Here is a 14265-nt window from a genome sequence, read left to right as displayed (position 1 = left end):
TCCCCTTAGAGGAAAATGGTGGAAATCTCCTTATGAAATTTCACTCTTATGTTGCACATAGTCTTTGCTAATCTAAGGAGGGTGAACATGAAAAAATCCTGTTATGTTTTCATGTGATTCTGTTTTCTCAGTCTGATCCCTCTCCTCCCTTGCACGAAAAATCCTTGTGAAGAGCCCTTATAACTAGGTCATTTGCACAAAATCATTTGGTTTTCATATACCATTGCCTCTAGTTTTGTATAACTTTAGAATTCCAATAGAAGTGGCAGTACTTACTGAGTAATGCATCATTCAACATTCCAATACATGAGGTGTTCTCTCTCTCATGATGATGATATATTGATTTTTTAAGCAATTTGAGGAGTCCTTTTTTTTTCTTACATTTGCAATTGAAACATAAGATGCCATTGCCGCAGATAGAATTTTAGGTATGGACTCTTGAAAAAGGATATCCAATTGCTGCCACAGATATTGTTGTTGTGTGACTTGTGTCTTGCCATGGCCTCAGAGCATCTTTTAGTATTTAATTATTGTTTGTACCACCCTGCAACAAATTTTACTGGTCCTCTATATGATAAACATGGGGGTTCTAGGTATTTTAGAGATAAATACATGATTTATTGTCAACATGTGAACACTCCAGTCAAAGGACAAGTTCAGGGGAACTGGTAGTGTCTCATCTACAATTTAATGATGTCGTAGGTATATATATCAATACAGATCAATACACCCCATCTGACGTATCGACCTCTATCAATATTTAAAACCTTGATTATAATAACTGAGGATATTGATTATTTATATAAATTAGAAAATGAAAGGGAATATAAAAAAATACTGAAAGAGAAGGGTCTTTGCCATTTTACAACAAAAAATTTCTGCACCAATAATTCTAGCAATTCAGCAATTTCCTCAAAAGCCAAAGATGTATTCACTTATCAGGCCCTTCAAAATAGAAGAAAAGACAAATGAAGAATGTGAAGGGATGAGAGATCCATCGTATGGGCGTCCAAATCTTGCGGAATAAAGGGGCGAATTTCAAAAATTTTTCTCTCCCTTTCAACTAGGAATCACATTCCCTATTTAGAAAATCATATTTTCAAGGATCAATCTTGATCCATAAACTGAACCAGATCTGAACCAAAAGTAGTAGGACAAGATTATACCTGATACGGAGAAAAAGTATCTCCCAACGAAGGTGTTCACGCCTAAAGAAGGATCCAAAGACTGCTCTCACTGAAGATGGCGCAGTGCAGGATGGAACAGAATCAATAGTATCATTCTCCAATAATTCTGTCATTCACAAGAAACAATAGGATGGCACGTGAGCACAGCTTCTTATCAATTCTTTCTCAAAGAACTGATGTCAAGATCGAATCTTGACTTCTCCCACAACTAGAGATCGAACAGAATGTCTGGCGGCTGCAGGAAGGAGGCGGCAAGAAAGATCTTTTGCAGGGATTGCAAAAATCTTTCTCCTCTGATTTCAGCTCTCAAGAGAATTTAAGTATATCATCTCTAAATCATATTTAGATCTGGACTCTCTAAGTGGATAGGGTTAAGTCCCTATCCTATCTGCTGGTCCATCTTAGAATTCGCCCATATTTAACTTATTAAATAAGTCTAGTTCGAAATGGGCTTTAGGCCCATTAAACTTATGTGCTCACTTAACCTCCCTAACTATTGCCCAGTTGGGCTTCCTTGTATGGCGTGGGACCCAAACATTGATCTACACATCAGCCACATGGGTTCGGCCCAGCCTTTGTTACAAGGCCTGGCCGAATACACTATTAGGACAGTGCACCCCCTGAAACCCATCAAATGGGCTCTATGGGCCCAACACTTACCCTAAGTGGTCCCTGGGCCAAACCACCTTGTAACACCTAGGGACTATGGGCAGATGCAAGATTAGCCCATCAGGTATTATCCTTAATGGTCTTACACTTAACCTCTCAGCCCATAATGATCATACACTGCCCGACAAGAGAGGACATCTCCCTCGACTGCAAGGAACAGTGTTGCACTCTCTACTTATATGGATCCCGGGAATTAAAACCTTTTTGCAAATCTTTTAAAAACCATAATATATATACTTTTATATCTCATATAAAATATACTTTGCAAAACAAATCTCAATGATTGAAATCGGCTGTCAGTAGTCTTGGTTTCCATCAGTGAGAGTGCATCCCCGATCATTACCTTTGTCCGATAAAGGAGGCCGATCCTGTCACTATGATCACCCACTCAGATGAATTCTTAAACTGTCTCAATATACCCAGGTTTTGACCCTCGCTAAGGATCTCACTGATTGGTACATCAAAGACAACCCAATCCGACACCTAGTGCAGTATCATAATCGAGTGTAGGGGTCGGGTGTAACTTTCCAGTTTTTCCCATCAATCTCTAAGGTCCAGAGCAATACTGAAAATCTGGTCCAGTTCAAAGATTCAATTAATCCTACACTGTATGTGCCTAGGGTCTCACCCTGGTAGTTGAGACAGGCCACCCCAACCGACTTGGTGGCACAACAGTGTCAGCCTTATCAGGATAGGTCTCCCCAGACCGATTCACTGGTTGTGAACATTTTAAACTAACGCGAATCTCATTAGGTGTCCAGTTTAAGAATATTTCACAGAAACATACCAAGGGAACATGAATCAAATATGCACTTTTATTCATTTACAATAAATTTATAAAATACATCATTTTGATTGAAACTAAGGGCATACAAATTTGTCTAACAGAATGAAGAGAGATCCATCATATACAAGTAGTGTTTATAGTGTTTATGATGATATGAAAGGGTAGCCATGTCTAAATGAGAAATAGTTCACTTGGAAAAAAATTGCAAACCCATCATAAACTTAATGGAGGATGGAGAGTTTCCATACAACAGTCCAACCGAATAGGGGTGATGGAGAAGAATGTTAAAGGTAGGAGCAAAAACTTTTGTGTTCGAGAGTTACAAATCAAGAGGGAACTTAGCATTGAAGATTAGGGAAACCAATATGGCGATGGTTCTACTAGTAGGCAAGGAGGTGATTGAATGGTTTATGGTGTTTTTGGAAGGAGCTTTTACAGACAGGCAGAAACTCTGTGTTCAAAGATTCAAGGGTAGGGGAAGAAAGAACTTAAAATCTAAAGGCAGGTATATCACTCTTTATGGACTCTTTGGTCGAGGGAAGAAGCAAAAGTGGTTTGTTTCTCAGAAGGAAAAAGAGGGGAAGGTTGGAAGGAAATCACATATACTTTGAGGGAGGTTTTGAGGCAGGAGAAGAAGGCAGAGAAAGACAAAAAGTAGAAAACATGAAAACTAATAAACGAAGGAAGAGGAAACTGGTGATAGAATATGGGTTATGACAGGCAAAGGAGGTTTATTCAGAACCATAGCAAATTGGGAGTGAGGCGACTGGGAAAAGAAGCTAGTGGTTCAGACAATGAAACAACCATTAGATTGGAAGAAAATAGCAGAAAAAATAATCAAGGACTTACAACTGAAGGGGGCGGTAGTAATAACTCCCTTTGAAAAGAAGAAGGCTTTGCTAGAATTAACAGAAGATGTGGTAGATGTAACTACCTTGAGTATTGCGGGAAGTTCTGGCAGCTTCACAGTGGCAAAATGGAGCCCATTGTCTAATGAAAGAAGTTTTACGATAGAAGATGGGGTAATTGTTTGCGTTCTTGGTCTCCCATTCCACCTGTGGAAGGAAGAAACCTTCAGATCAATTGCTTTATTGTGCAGTGCAAAGCTGGATAGCATCTTTGCAATAGACCTTCACTCGGCAGCTATTTGCTTGAGCGGGGTCAGACCTGAGGAAATCCCAAGGAAAATTTTAGTTGCAGATGATCAACTGGTGTACTCAGTCTGGTTGACAACTGCCATTGAAGCTGCGTTGTGGAAAGCTGCTAGAAGGGAGGAAGACAAAAGGTTTGAAGAAGAGTTCCTACGTGGCAAAAGCCAAGTGGTCGAAAGTACTGCGATTGGAAATTACTCTGAAATGGCAAAACAAGTCCTGGGTAGTGGAAAAGGCAAAGGCGCAGGAGAGGAAATGAAAGTCCAGGGACTGGAGGAGTTTTGACGCGTGGCGGATCTTATGCTGAGGTACTGACTGGTGGAGCTTGGCATGGGAAGCAGGCTCATTTTCAAAATTTGAGCAAGACTTTGGGTCAGCCTTTAGGCGGTTCAACCTTGAACCGGGCTGGTCTTACCGCGTCAAACTTGGCATGTGTCACCTTGAGTGACCATGGGATGATTAAAACTGGGCCTGGCCTTGTCCCTTTGAGGCTCACAAATGAATTACTTTCGGATCTGAATCTGGGCCCAACTCATGACTTCAAAAAAACACTTCACTTGAGCATTTAAAAGGGCACATGATATCAAAAGGAAGCCCAACGATAGACAATAAAATATGTCTATCATCATCTTCCTCGATCAAGTTAGGAATGCAAGAAAGCCGTTGTGTGACAATGGGGCAACAAAGATCGATGCAATGGGTATCTAGCAAAGGTAAGAGGGTTGAATCTCCTGAAAAGCACAACCCTAGATTTAACAGATGCAGTAGCAAAGGAAAGGAGCGATGTCAAGATGAAGACTCAGATTTTGACGACAGAAGCAGCGATCACGATTCAGACTGTGACTTAGAGTCCTCGGAATACTCGAGCTTAGGTAGCATTGTTCAAACTGTGAGGATCGACCTATATGAGGCAGAGAGCTTCGACACAGAAGAGTTGTTCCCGGAAGAAAGAGAAGACAATCAGGCTCCCGAGAAGTTAACAAAGTCAGTCAGGCCGGTAGTGTGCTTAGTCGAAGTTGAGCAGGCTACTTCTGCTCCTATTACAAGGAACTTACCCCCAAGCAAGGACAAGGATCACAGGAAGTGAGACAAGAGGATATTAGGAAGGTTTGCATCGAGGGAACAGAGAAGGGTGTACTGGAAAGGCTTCTGCTGCAGATAGTTGAGACCGATCTCATTCCCACTTTACAACAACCTTTTTTAAGGGATAGGTCAGATGTCTTGACCCCCAACCAGGGTGTTTCCCCCTTCTCTGATTTCTCGAATCTTGCTACACCTGCTTTGGGCCCAGGTATGTACGTCAATTCAGTTATGCTTACTAATGTGTGTGCTCTGGCTGAAACAGATACACCAGATTCCCAGCTTGAAGAGTTGAGGAGAAAGGAAGAGGTTGTAACAGCAAGCCAATCTGAAAGGGTAGTAGAAGAAGGGGGAGTGTTGGGAGCAAGAATAGGGAAGGGAGAAGCAGGAAAGGACCTCAAAAGAATGAAATAAATAGCTGAGGAGAATAATCAAGGAGTAGATAAATTTGGACTTTGTCCCCCTCTAGGGTCTTTTCTTGTGCTTCTTTCTTCAAGTCCTTGGAACAACAGACCAACAACTCTATCTAGTCTTTCCTAGAAAGATGTAACACATGTGATTTACTCCAGAAAAAAAAGGCCAAATTGGTGCTTGTCCCCAAACAGGTGCACCCTCTGCAAGGCTAATGGTGAAAGCTCCTACCGCTTACCAATTTCCTGTCCTTTTGTTTCTAATATATAGGAATGGTTTATTTCTTTTTTTGGTTGCAAGTGGACCCCTCCACCAAATATGTGGAGGTGTGGGGGCTGCTACTTGCTGGACTATATGGGAAGAGAGGCTCTAGGACCTTTTCTGATAAGGAAAGGAACAAATAAGGTATCATTGAGGTAATATTGGTTAGGTCTTGTCTACAAAATAATTGCTAAGGTCTTGTCTTTGAGGATTAAAGTGGTATTGCCCTCTCTCATAAGTCAATCTCAAGGAGCTTTTGTTCAAGGGAGACAAATAATCAATCAAATCCTAATAGCCAATGAATGTGTAGAGGAAATGAAGAAATTGGACCTAAAAAAAACATATGATTTGGTGGACTGGAATTCCTATTAGAGGTGATGCATCAATGTGGTTCTGGAGAGAAATGGTGTCATTGGGTGTTTGGTTGTGTTCGGTCTTGTTAATGGAGTGATGAAAGACTTCTTCCCAGCTTGTAGAGGCCTAAGGCAAGGGGACCCTCTCTCACCCTTCCTCTTTACTTTAGTGGCCAATGTGTTTAGTAGACTCCTGTCTAAAGCTGATAAGGAAGATGAGATTAGGGATTGGAGAGTGGGCAAAAACAGTGTTCCAATTACTCACCTCCAATTTGCAAACGACATCATAATTTTTTGTGAAGGGGGCGATATTAGGAGGGTGAGGAGATTAAAATATTTGGTCGAGAAGTTTGAAGGGATCCCAAATCTGAAAATCACTTAGGTAAGAGTTGCGTAGCAAGGGTTAACATGGAGGATGTTGACTTAAACTTGGTGGCGGGTTGCTTAGAGTGTCCTATCACCCATTGGCCATTGACATATTTAGGTCTTCCTTTAGGCGCCAACCCTAAGGAAAGTAGATTATGGAACCCAATTGTATAAAGATGTGGGAAGAGATTGGCAGCTTGGAAGATGAACAATATTTTACTAGGAGGTAGGATCACTCTAATAAGATCAACTTTAGCTAACCTACCAATCTACTTTCTCTCTGTGTTTAGGATTTCACCAAGGGAAGCAAAAAAAAATAGAAAAAATCATGAGGGATTTTCTTTGGGAGTCGGGAGAGTTTAAAAAAGACCACCTAGTTGATTGGGAGATTGTGTGTAAAAACAAGAAAGAGGGTGGCTTAAGAATTGGGAGTGTGTGAAAGAAGAATATGGCTCTATTAGGGAAGTGGTCATGGAGATGGCCTTTAGAGTGGGATAGCTTGTGGCATGAGGTGGTGGGCAATATTCATAGAATATTGGAGGATCAGTCTCTAAAGGATTCGTTTCCTTCTTCGTATTCCATTTCCTTGTATAAAAATGAGAGCATCTCAGTCTTTTTAGTACCCTCTAGGTCATAATTGGAATTTTGGGTTTCGAAGGGGATTGAGGGATGAAGAAATCACCTGTTTGTCAGAGTTGTTGTTGCTTCTTAAAAGATTTTGGTTAGAGCCTCCTAAACCAGATAGAAGGGTTTGATGTCCAAGTTCTAAGGGTCTTTTTTCCTGTGCCTCTTTTTTTAATACTCTTTGCTAGACCCCTTTCCCTCATTTCTTTCCTACTAAGGAAGTTTGGTGCCAATCGATTCCTCCAAAAATTAAGGCTTTTGTTGGGAAGTGGCTTATGGGAAAGTTAACACTCTGGATTACCTACAAAAGAAGAGGCCTTTTCTGTGTATTTCCCCGAATTAGTGCACTCTATGTAAATCGGATGGTGAATCTTGTTACCATTTACTAATCAATTGCTACTTTGCTGCAAATATTTGGGAGTGGTTTTTCTCTTTGTATGGGTGCAGGTGGAACACGCCAAGGGAGATTAAGATGTTTGATTTGGCTACCTTTGTGTGGCCAAAGAGAAGGGGAAGAATAATGAGGAGATGCACACGAGCAGCAGTTATTTGGACCTTATGGGAGGAAAGAAATGCTAGGATTTTCCAAGAGAAGCAAAGAAGCAAACAAGAAATTATGGATTGTATATTGACCAGAATTATACATTGGCTACTAACTTTGGACCTGCTTAGACAGCTCTCCTTTGATGATATTTGGAGGAACTGGTTATTAGAGGCTTCTAGTTCAGTACAGGAGACTAAAACAAGGTTGATATGGGCACCTCCCAGTGAAGGTTTTTTGAAATTAAATTTTGATGGAAGTATCAAGGCAATCCAGGTCCCTCTGGAATTGGAGTCATAAGAGATAGGGATTAGGGAAGGGAATCTGGTAGTGTTGTTTTCAGGACCAGTGGGGAATGGAGACTCCATAAGGGCTGAACTGTTTGCAGTGGTATGGTGTTATCAAGACGAAATGAAGAAACTCAGATGGTTAACACAACAGATGAGCTTGATTATACAATGGTTGAGGAGGGAGGCGAATACTATGGCTGATTCTTTAGCTAAGCAAGGGGTAACTAAGGATCATTTGTTTTGGGCTCAACTGTAATTTTTGTGCTGTCTTTTCTTTATCAATGAGGCTGTATCTCATGCCTCTATTGGGGAAGCTTGTAATAGTTGCTTATCTTTACTGTTTTAATGAAATTTAAAGAATCTTTTACTTATAAAAAAATGGAGAGTTTCCATACACTCCAACTTCATCCACCCTACATACCGCTAAAACACAGAAAGTTCCTAATCAAAAGGATGGTGCCACCAAAGCAATTCCATCTTTTGCATGTGGTTCTTGGGCCCAATGCATCTTTCTACCATAGTGCCACATAGACTTGTGTTGTAGAGACTGTAATCAGTCCTACTGTAGATGAGAATTCAATAAGAAGAAGAAGAAGAAGAAGAAGAAAGAAATCATAGAGAGGAGATTTAAAAAAAAGTGTGGGTCAGTTGATGATTGCTGCCCCTCTCAGTTGCTATTTATATTAATACTTAAAACATAGTAAACTTACGATAATTGCCCCTACTGTTAACACAAATAAACAACAGCTAACATAATTGAAATAACTAATTTTGTAACACTACTAACATGCTAACTCTACACTCCCCCTCAAGTTGGGAGTAGATATTACTCATTCCCAACTTGCGTACATCTATCTCCAACTTGGTCTTTGGCACCACCTTAGTGAAGAGATCAGCAAGGTGCATGTCAGAGGCAATATATGGAAGACACGCTTCTTGAGAGGCAACTCTTTCTAATAAAGTATCAATCCACTTCAATAAAATTAGTTATGTCATGTTGAACTGGATTATGGGCAATGTTAATAGCGGCCTGATTATCACAGTATAGCATTGGGGGCCTCTCATAAGTAATGCCCAATTCCTCAAAAAGAGATCTCAACCATAATACTTCAGCCACACCATTCGCCATAGCCCTATATTCAGCTTCAACACTAGAACAAGCAACAACATTTTTCTTCTTGCTTCTCCAAGAGACAAGATTTTCTCTTACAAAAGCACAATACCCAGAGGTGGATCTCCTATCATCAACACACCTAGCCCAATTAGCATCTGTATAGACTTCTATTTTCATGTGACCATTATATTTGAAGAGTATGCCTCTGCCTGGACATCTTTTCAAATAAACAAGGATCTTCTCAACTACAAGAAGATGAGTGGTTTTGGGGGAATGCATATACTGGTTAACAACACTAACTGCATAAGAATAGTCCGATCGTGTGAGGCAAAGATAAAGGAGTTTCCCAACCAATCATTGAAATATAACCTTGTCTTCAAGGGGCTCTCCCCCATTATCTTATGATTTTGTTCAATAGGTGTGTCAGCAGGTTTAACACCTAGTTTTCCAGCTTCTTGCAAAAGGTCAAGAATATACTTTCTTTGGGAAACAAAAATCCCATGTTTAGATTGTGCTACCTCAATGCCCAAGAAATACCATAGTTCCTCCAAATCTTTGATCTCAAATTCTTGGTGAAGCAACTACTTAAGAGAGTCAATCTCATAGGTATCACTCCCTATCACCACAATATCATCCACATATGCAGCAAGTAGGGTTAAGGAGAAATCATTTCTCTTAATGAAAAGGGTGTGATCTAATTGAGCTTGAACATAGCCAAAATTTTCAAGCGCCTGTCTAAATCTATCAAACCATGCTCTTGGAGACTGTTTCAGTCCATATAAGGCTTTATTCAGCTGGCAGACCTTCCCTGCTTCTGTATTGTAGAATCCAGGAGGTAACTCCATATACACCTCTTGCAAATCACCATTGAGGAGGAATCATTTCTCTTAATGAAAAGGGTGTGATCTAATTGAGCTTGAACATAGCCAAATTTTTCAAGCACCTGTCTAAATTTATCAAACCATGCTCTTGGAGACTGTTTTAGTCTATATAAGGCTTTATTCAGCTGACAGACCTTCCCTGCTTCTGTATTGTAGAATCTAGGAGGTAACTTTATATACACCTCTTGCAAATCATCATTGAGAAAGGCATTTTTGACATCCATCTGAAACAATGTCCATGAGAAATTTGTTGCAAGGGATAGTAAAACTCTGATGGTATTCATCTTCGCCATTGGTACAAAAGTTTCCAAATAGTCTATGCCATCAGCATTATGTTTCACTATAAACACCCATTTGCACCCAATCGGGTTTCTTTCTTTTAGGTTGCTCAACTAAATTCCATGTATTGTTCTTTAGAAGAGCATTCATCTCTACCTACATTGCATCCTTCCACTTAGGTACTGACAAAGCTTCTTGCACTGTTTTGGGAATGAGAATAGCAGTAATAGAGGCCAAAAAGGACTTATAGGATGGGGATAAATGATCATAAGACAGAAACTGAGAAATGCAATGGACTGTAGATGAGGTACAATGATGCTTCCCTTTACGAACTGCAATTAGAAGATCAAGATCATCGAAAGGAAGAGTAGAAGTTTCAACAATGGGAGGTATCTCATATGTAGTGGAAGATAAAGGGACTGTGGTACTTGGATTTGGAACCGCAAGGAAATTGGACTTGGCTTGGATTGCTGATGCCCGAAATCAACATGCCTCCACCACCTGTGATACACCCTCACTACACTCCCCTTTAGTGATTGGGACAGGTAATGGAATTTCTGATGAATGTGACCCCATCTCAATACTCTCCCCCTCAAAAGAAACTCTACGATAATAGGGTACATCCTTGAAGAACGTGACATCCATAAACACAAATTGTTTCCTAGAAATAAGTTCATAGCAGCAATATCCTTTTTTATTTTGTGCATAACCAAGAAAAATACATTTTGAGGATTTAGGATCAAATTTAGAGCAATGAGGCCCAAGAATTTGAACAAAGCAAGTACATCCAAAGGTCTTAAGGGGAATAGTAAACAAGTCCTTATCGGGATATAATAGGTTAAATGGAATTTTCATGTCTAGGACCCGTTAAGGAACTTGGTTGATGAGGTACACAACAATGTGGATAGCATCCCCCCAGAAACATGTGGAAACATTGGAGTTTAGCGTAATGCTTCTTGCCACCTCCAATATATGCCTATTTTTCCTCTCAATAACCCCATTTTACTGAGGTGTATGAGGACAAGTGCTTTGATGGATAACCCCATGGTCAAGGAAGTATGGAGCTAATGGTTTTGCAAAGTATTATTTGGCATTACTGGATCTGAAAACTTTGATTTTGACCCCAAATCCAGTCAAAACCATCTGATGGAAAATCCGAGTTAGGTTAGGGACCTCATCTCGAGTGCGATTAAGATAAACCCATGAGAAACGAGTGTAAGGCATCAACAAATAGCAGAAAATATTTGTATCCCCCCATGGTAGTTATGTGATATGGTCCCCAAACATTAGTATGCACAATTTCGAAGGGAATACTACTTTTATTGCTTAAAGAATAGGTTGTTCTACAATGCTTTGCAAGTTCACAACTTTAACATTTTAAACTAGACATTTGGACTGACTCAAACAAATAGTGATGTGATATGGTCCCCAAACATCAGTATGCACAATTTCAAAGGGAATACTACTTTTATTGCTTAAAGAATAGGTTGTTCTACAATGCTTTGCAAGTTCACAACTTTAACATTTTAAACTAGACATTTGGACTGACTCAAACAAATTGGGAAATAAACTCTTCAAAGACCTAAATGACAAATGACCTAACTGATTATGCCAAAGCATAACCTGACTCACAAACTGAAAAACTAATGACCTCCCCACTTCTTTATCTTCCTCTTGTGAATGTCCTCCAAGCAAATAGATTCCATTCGTCTCACGGCCAATCCCAATCACCTTCCTTGTCTCCAGATCCTGAAAAACACACCAATCAAGAAAGAAAGTCATAGAATAGTTTTGGTTTTTGTGAATAAACCCTAGTTGTTTCTAGGTCAAAGTAGAGAAGAAGAAAGAAGAAAGAAAAGAGAAAGAAGAAGAAGGAGATGAGAAAAGTATTCGGCCAGACTAGAAGAGAGGATGTACAAAAGTACCTCTCCTAGCTGACCCACTTAACTTTTATTCATGAAAAATTTGAGTTACAAGAAAGACAATTTTGTCCCTCATAGAAGATGGGACACATAACTTAAACTCAGATACAATAGACATTTCACTTTCAATAAGATACACCAGAATGACCAAAATACCCCTGACTCGAGCATTCTAACTTTCCCCCTCAAGTTAGAGAGTATATATCATATAGTCCCAGCTTGTTACAAATGTAATCTATTCTTCCCCGAGACAATCCTTTTGTGAAGATATCTGCTCACTGATTTCCTGAGCTCACATGAGATGTAGTTATTACCCCACTTATCACTTTCTCTCTCACAAAGTGACAATCCACTTCAATATGTTTAGTTCTTTCATGGAAGACAGGATTGGATGAGATGTGAACAACAACTTGGTTATCACAGTATAGTTTCATGGGTTTGTCAATTGAGAAACCCATCTCCTGTAGTAGGTTCTTCAGCCATACTAGTTCACATGTGGTATGGGCCATAGCCCTATACTTTGCTTCCGCACTACTTCTTTCCACCACTGTTTGCTTCTTGCTCTTCCAAGTTACAAGATTGCCACCCAGGAAGGTACAATACCCCGTGGTTGACCTCCTGTCTGGTATAGAGCCAGCCCAATCAGCATCTGTGTACCCTACTATCTCAAGAGGTCCTCCTTTTTGGTATAACAAACCACGACCTGGAGCACCCTTTAGGTACCTAACAATTCTCAGAACAGCTTCCCAGTGAGGAACCCGGGGATGTTGCATAAACTGACTCACCACACTCACAGCAAATGATATATTTGGTTGGGTAATGGTCAGGTAGTTCAACTTTCCCACCAACCTTTTGTATCTTCCAGGATCATCAAACTCTTCACTTGCATCCACATTTAACTTGGCATTGAGTTCCATAGGAGTCTCTGCTGGTTTAGCACCTAACAACCCTGTTTCTTCAAGTAGATCAAGAACATATTTCCTCTGACATAGGTTGATCCCCTGTTTTAACCTCGCAACTTCTATTCCTAAGAAACACTTTAGCTTCCCCAGATCTTTTGTATTGAAGTGGTCCTGTAAGAATTTTTTCAGCCTGTAAATTCCATTGTTGTCACTTCCAGTTATTACAATATCATCCACATACACGACTAGCAAGATTTTTCCATCTTCCGAGTTATAGCTAAACACGGAATGATCAACCTGACACTGTTTCATCCCAAAGGCCTTCACCACTTCACTGAACCTGCCGAACCATGCACGAGGAGATTGTTTCAGTCCATAGATTGCCTTTTTGAGCCTGCACACCTTACTAGCCTTCCCCTGAGCAACAAACCCTGGTGGTTGCTCCATATACACCTCAACAAGATCACCATGTAGGAAGGCATTTTTTATGTCAAGTTGTAGGAGATGCCAATCATACATAGTAGCCAATGAGATCAACACCCGACCTGAACCAATTTTAGCCACAGGAGAGAATGTCTCCATATAGTCCACACCATATAACTGAGAATAGCCCTTGGCCACTAACCGTGCCTTCAATCGTTCCACATTGCCATCAAGAAGATACTTCACTATATAGACCCATTTACACCCAACAGTGTGCTTACCAGGAGGAAGGGTGGTGAGTTCCCACGTATGATTATGTTGTAGAGCAGAGAGTTCTTCTTCCATGGCTTGCCGCCACCCTGGAGAGACAAGGGCTTCCTGTACAGTCTTGGGAATGGGAACCGATGAGAGTAATGATATAAACTTGCAATGGGAAGCAGAAAGGTGAGCAGTGGAAACATAGTCTGAAATGGGATGAGAAGTACAAGTACGTTTACCTTTCCGCAAAGCAATAGGGAGATGAAGATCTGAAGAAGGGGCAGTAGCAAGATCTATCGACGGATGCTGAAGTGGAGGAGGAGCCGAAGCACTTCTGCGAGTATACACTTGAGTAATTGGCGGCTTCTCTGTAGTAACCGGCATATGATGTGCATTTGCAGTAGGAGTGGGAACTAAGGGAAGGGGGTCCACAACTGGAACAGGAAGAGGAACCACAGAGGGAGAAGAAGAGACCCCGACATTGGAGAAAAAGGGAACTGATTCAAAGAAGGTGACATCAGGGCACACAAACGATTTATGAAACTTAGGGTTATAACACTTGTACCCTTTCTGAGTCCTTGAGTAGCCAAGAAAAATACACTTTGTAGCCCGAGCATCTAGCTTGTCTACTCCAGGCCCCAAGTGCTGAACAAAACAAACACAACCAAAGACTCTTGGGGTGAGAGGAAAGGGAGACAAAGTGGGGAACAACACGGAGAAAGGGGATTGACATGGGCATCCGATTTATCAAAAACAGGATGTAAGA

At 40.6% G+C, this 14265-nt stretch overlaps 1 protein-coding gene and 1 long non-coding RNA gene across 3 annotated transcripts in view; both read right to left on the bottom strand.

Annotated features, from left to right (window-relative positions):
* Positions 1 to 815: 815 nt before the first annotated feature.
* On the bottom strand, positions 816 to 8211 carry LOC148845915 (uncharacterized). Of its 2 annotated transcripts, XR_016101855.1 has the most exons (3): positions 3578 to 8198; positions 1167 to 1293; positions 816 to 1079 (listed from the first exon to the last, which is right to left on the bottom strand). It is a non-coding gene; the product is annotated as an uncharacterized LOC148845915 (long non-coding RNA). The 2 variants fall into 2 exon arrangements; XR_016101854.1 differs by having other exon boundaries at positions 816 to 1293; positions 3578 to 8211.
* A 3418-nt stretch (positions 8212 to 11629) lies between these two features.
* Positions 11630 to 14265, bottom strand: part of LOC148845914 (Tetratricopeptide repeat (TPR)-like superfamily protein) — a 58369-nt gene continuing 55733 nt past the window's right edge. The window contains exon 7 of the mRNA XM_088953224.1: positions 11630 to 11743. The gene's annotated coding sequence lies outside the window, so the exon portion shown is untranslated. The remainder of the gene's footprint in view (positions 11744 to 14265) is intronic.

This window comes from Nelumbo lutea, chromosome 7 (genome assembly GCF_056320005.1).
Source record: "Nelumbo lutea isolate HS-2025 chromosome 7, American lotus-T2T, whole genome shotgun sequence".
NCBI classification, from domain to species: Eukaryota; Viridiplantae; Streptophyta; class Magnoliopsida; order Proteales; family Nelumbonaceae; genus Nelumbo; species Nelumbo lutea.
The sequence above is the reverse complement of the archived record's forward strand: the minus strand, read 5'-3'. Positions and strand labels throughout refer to the sequence as shown.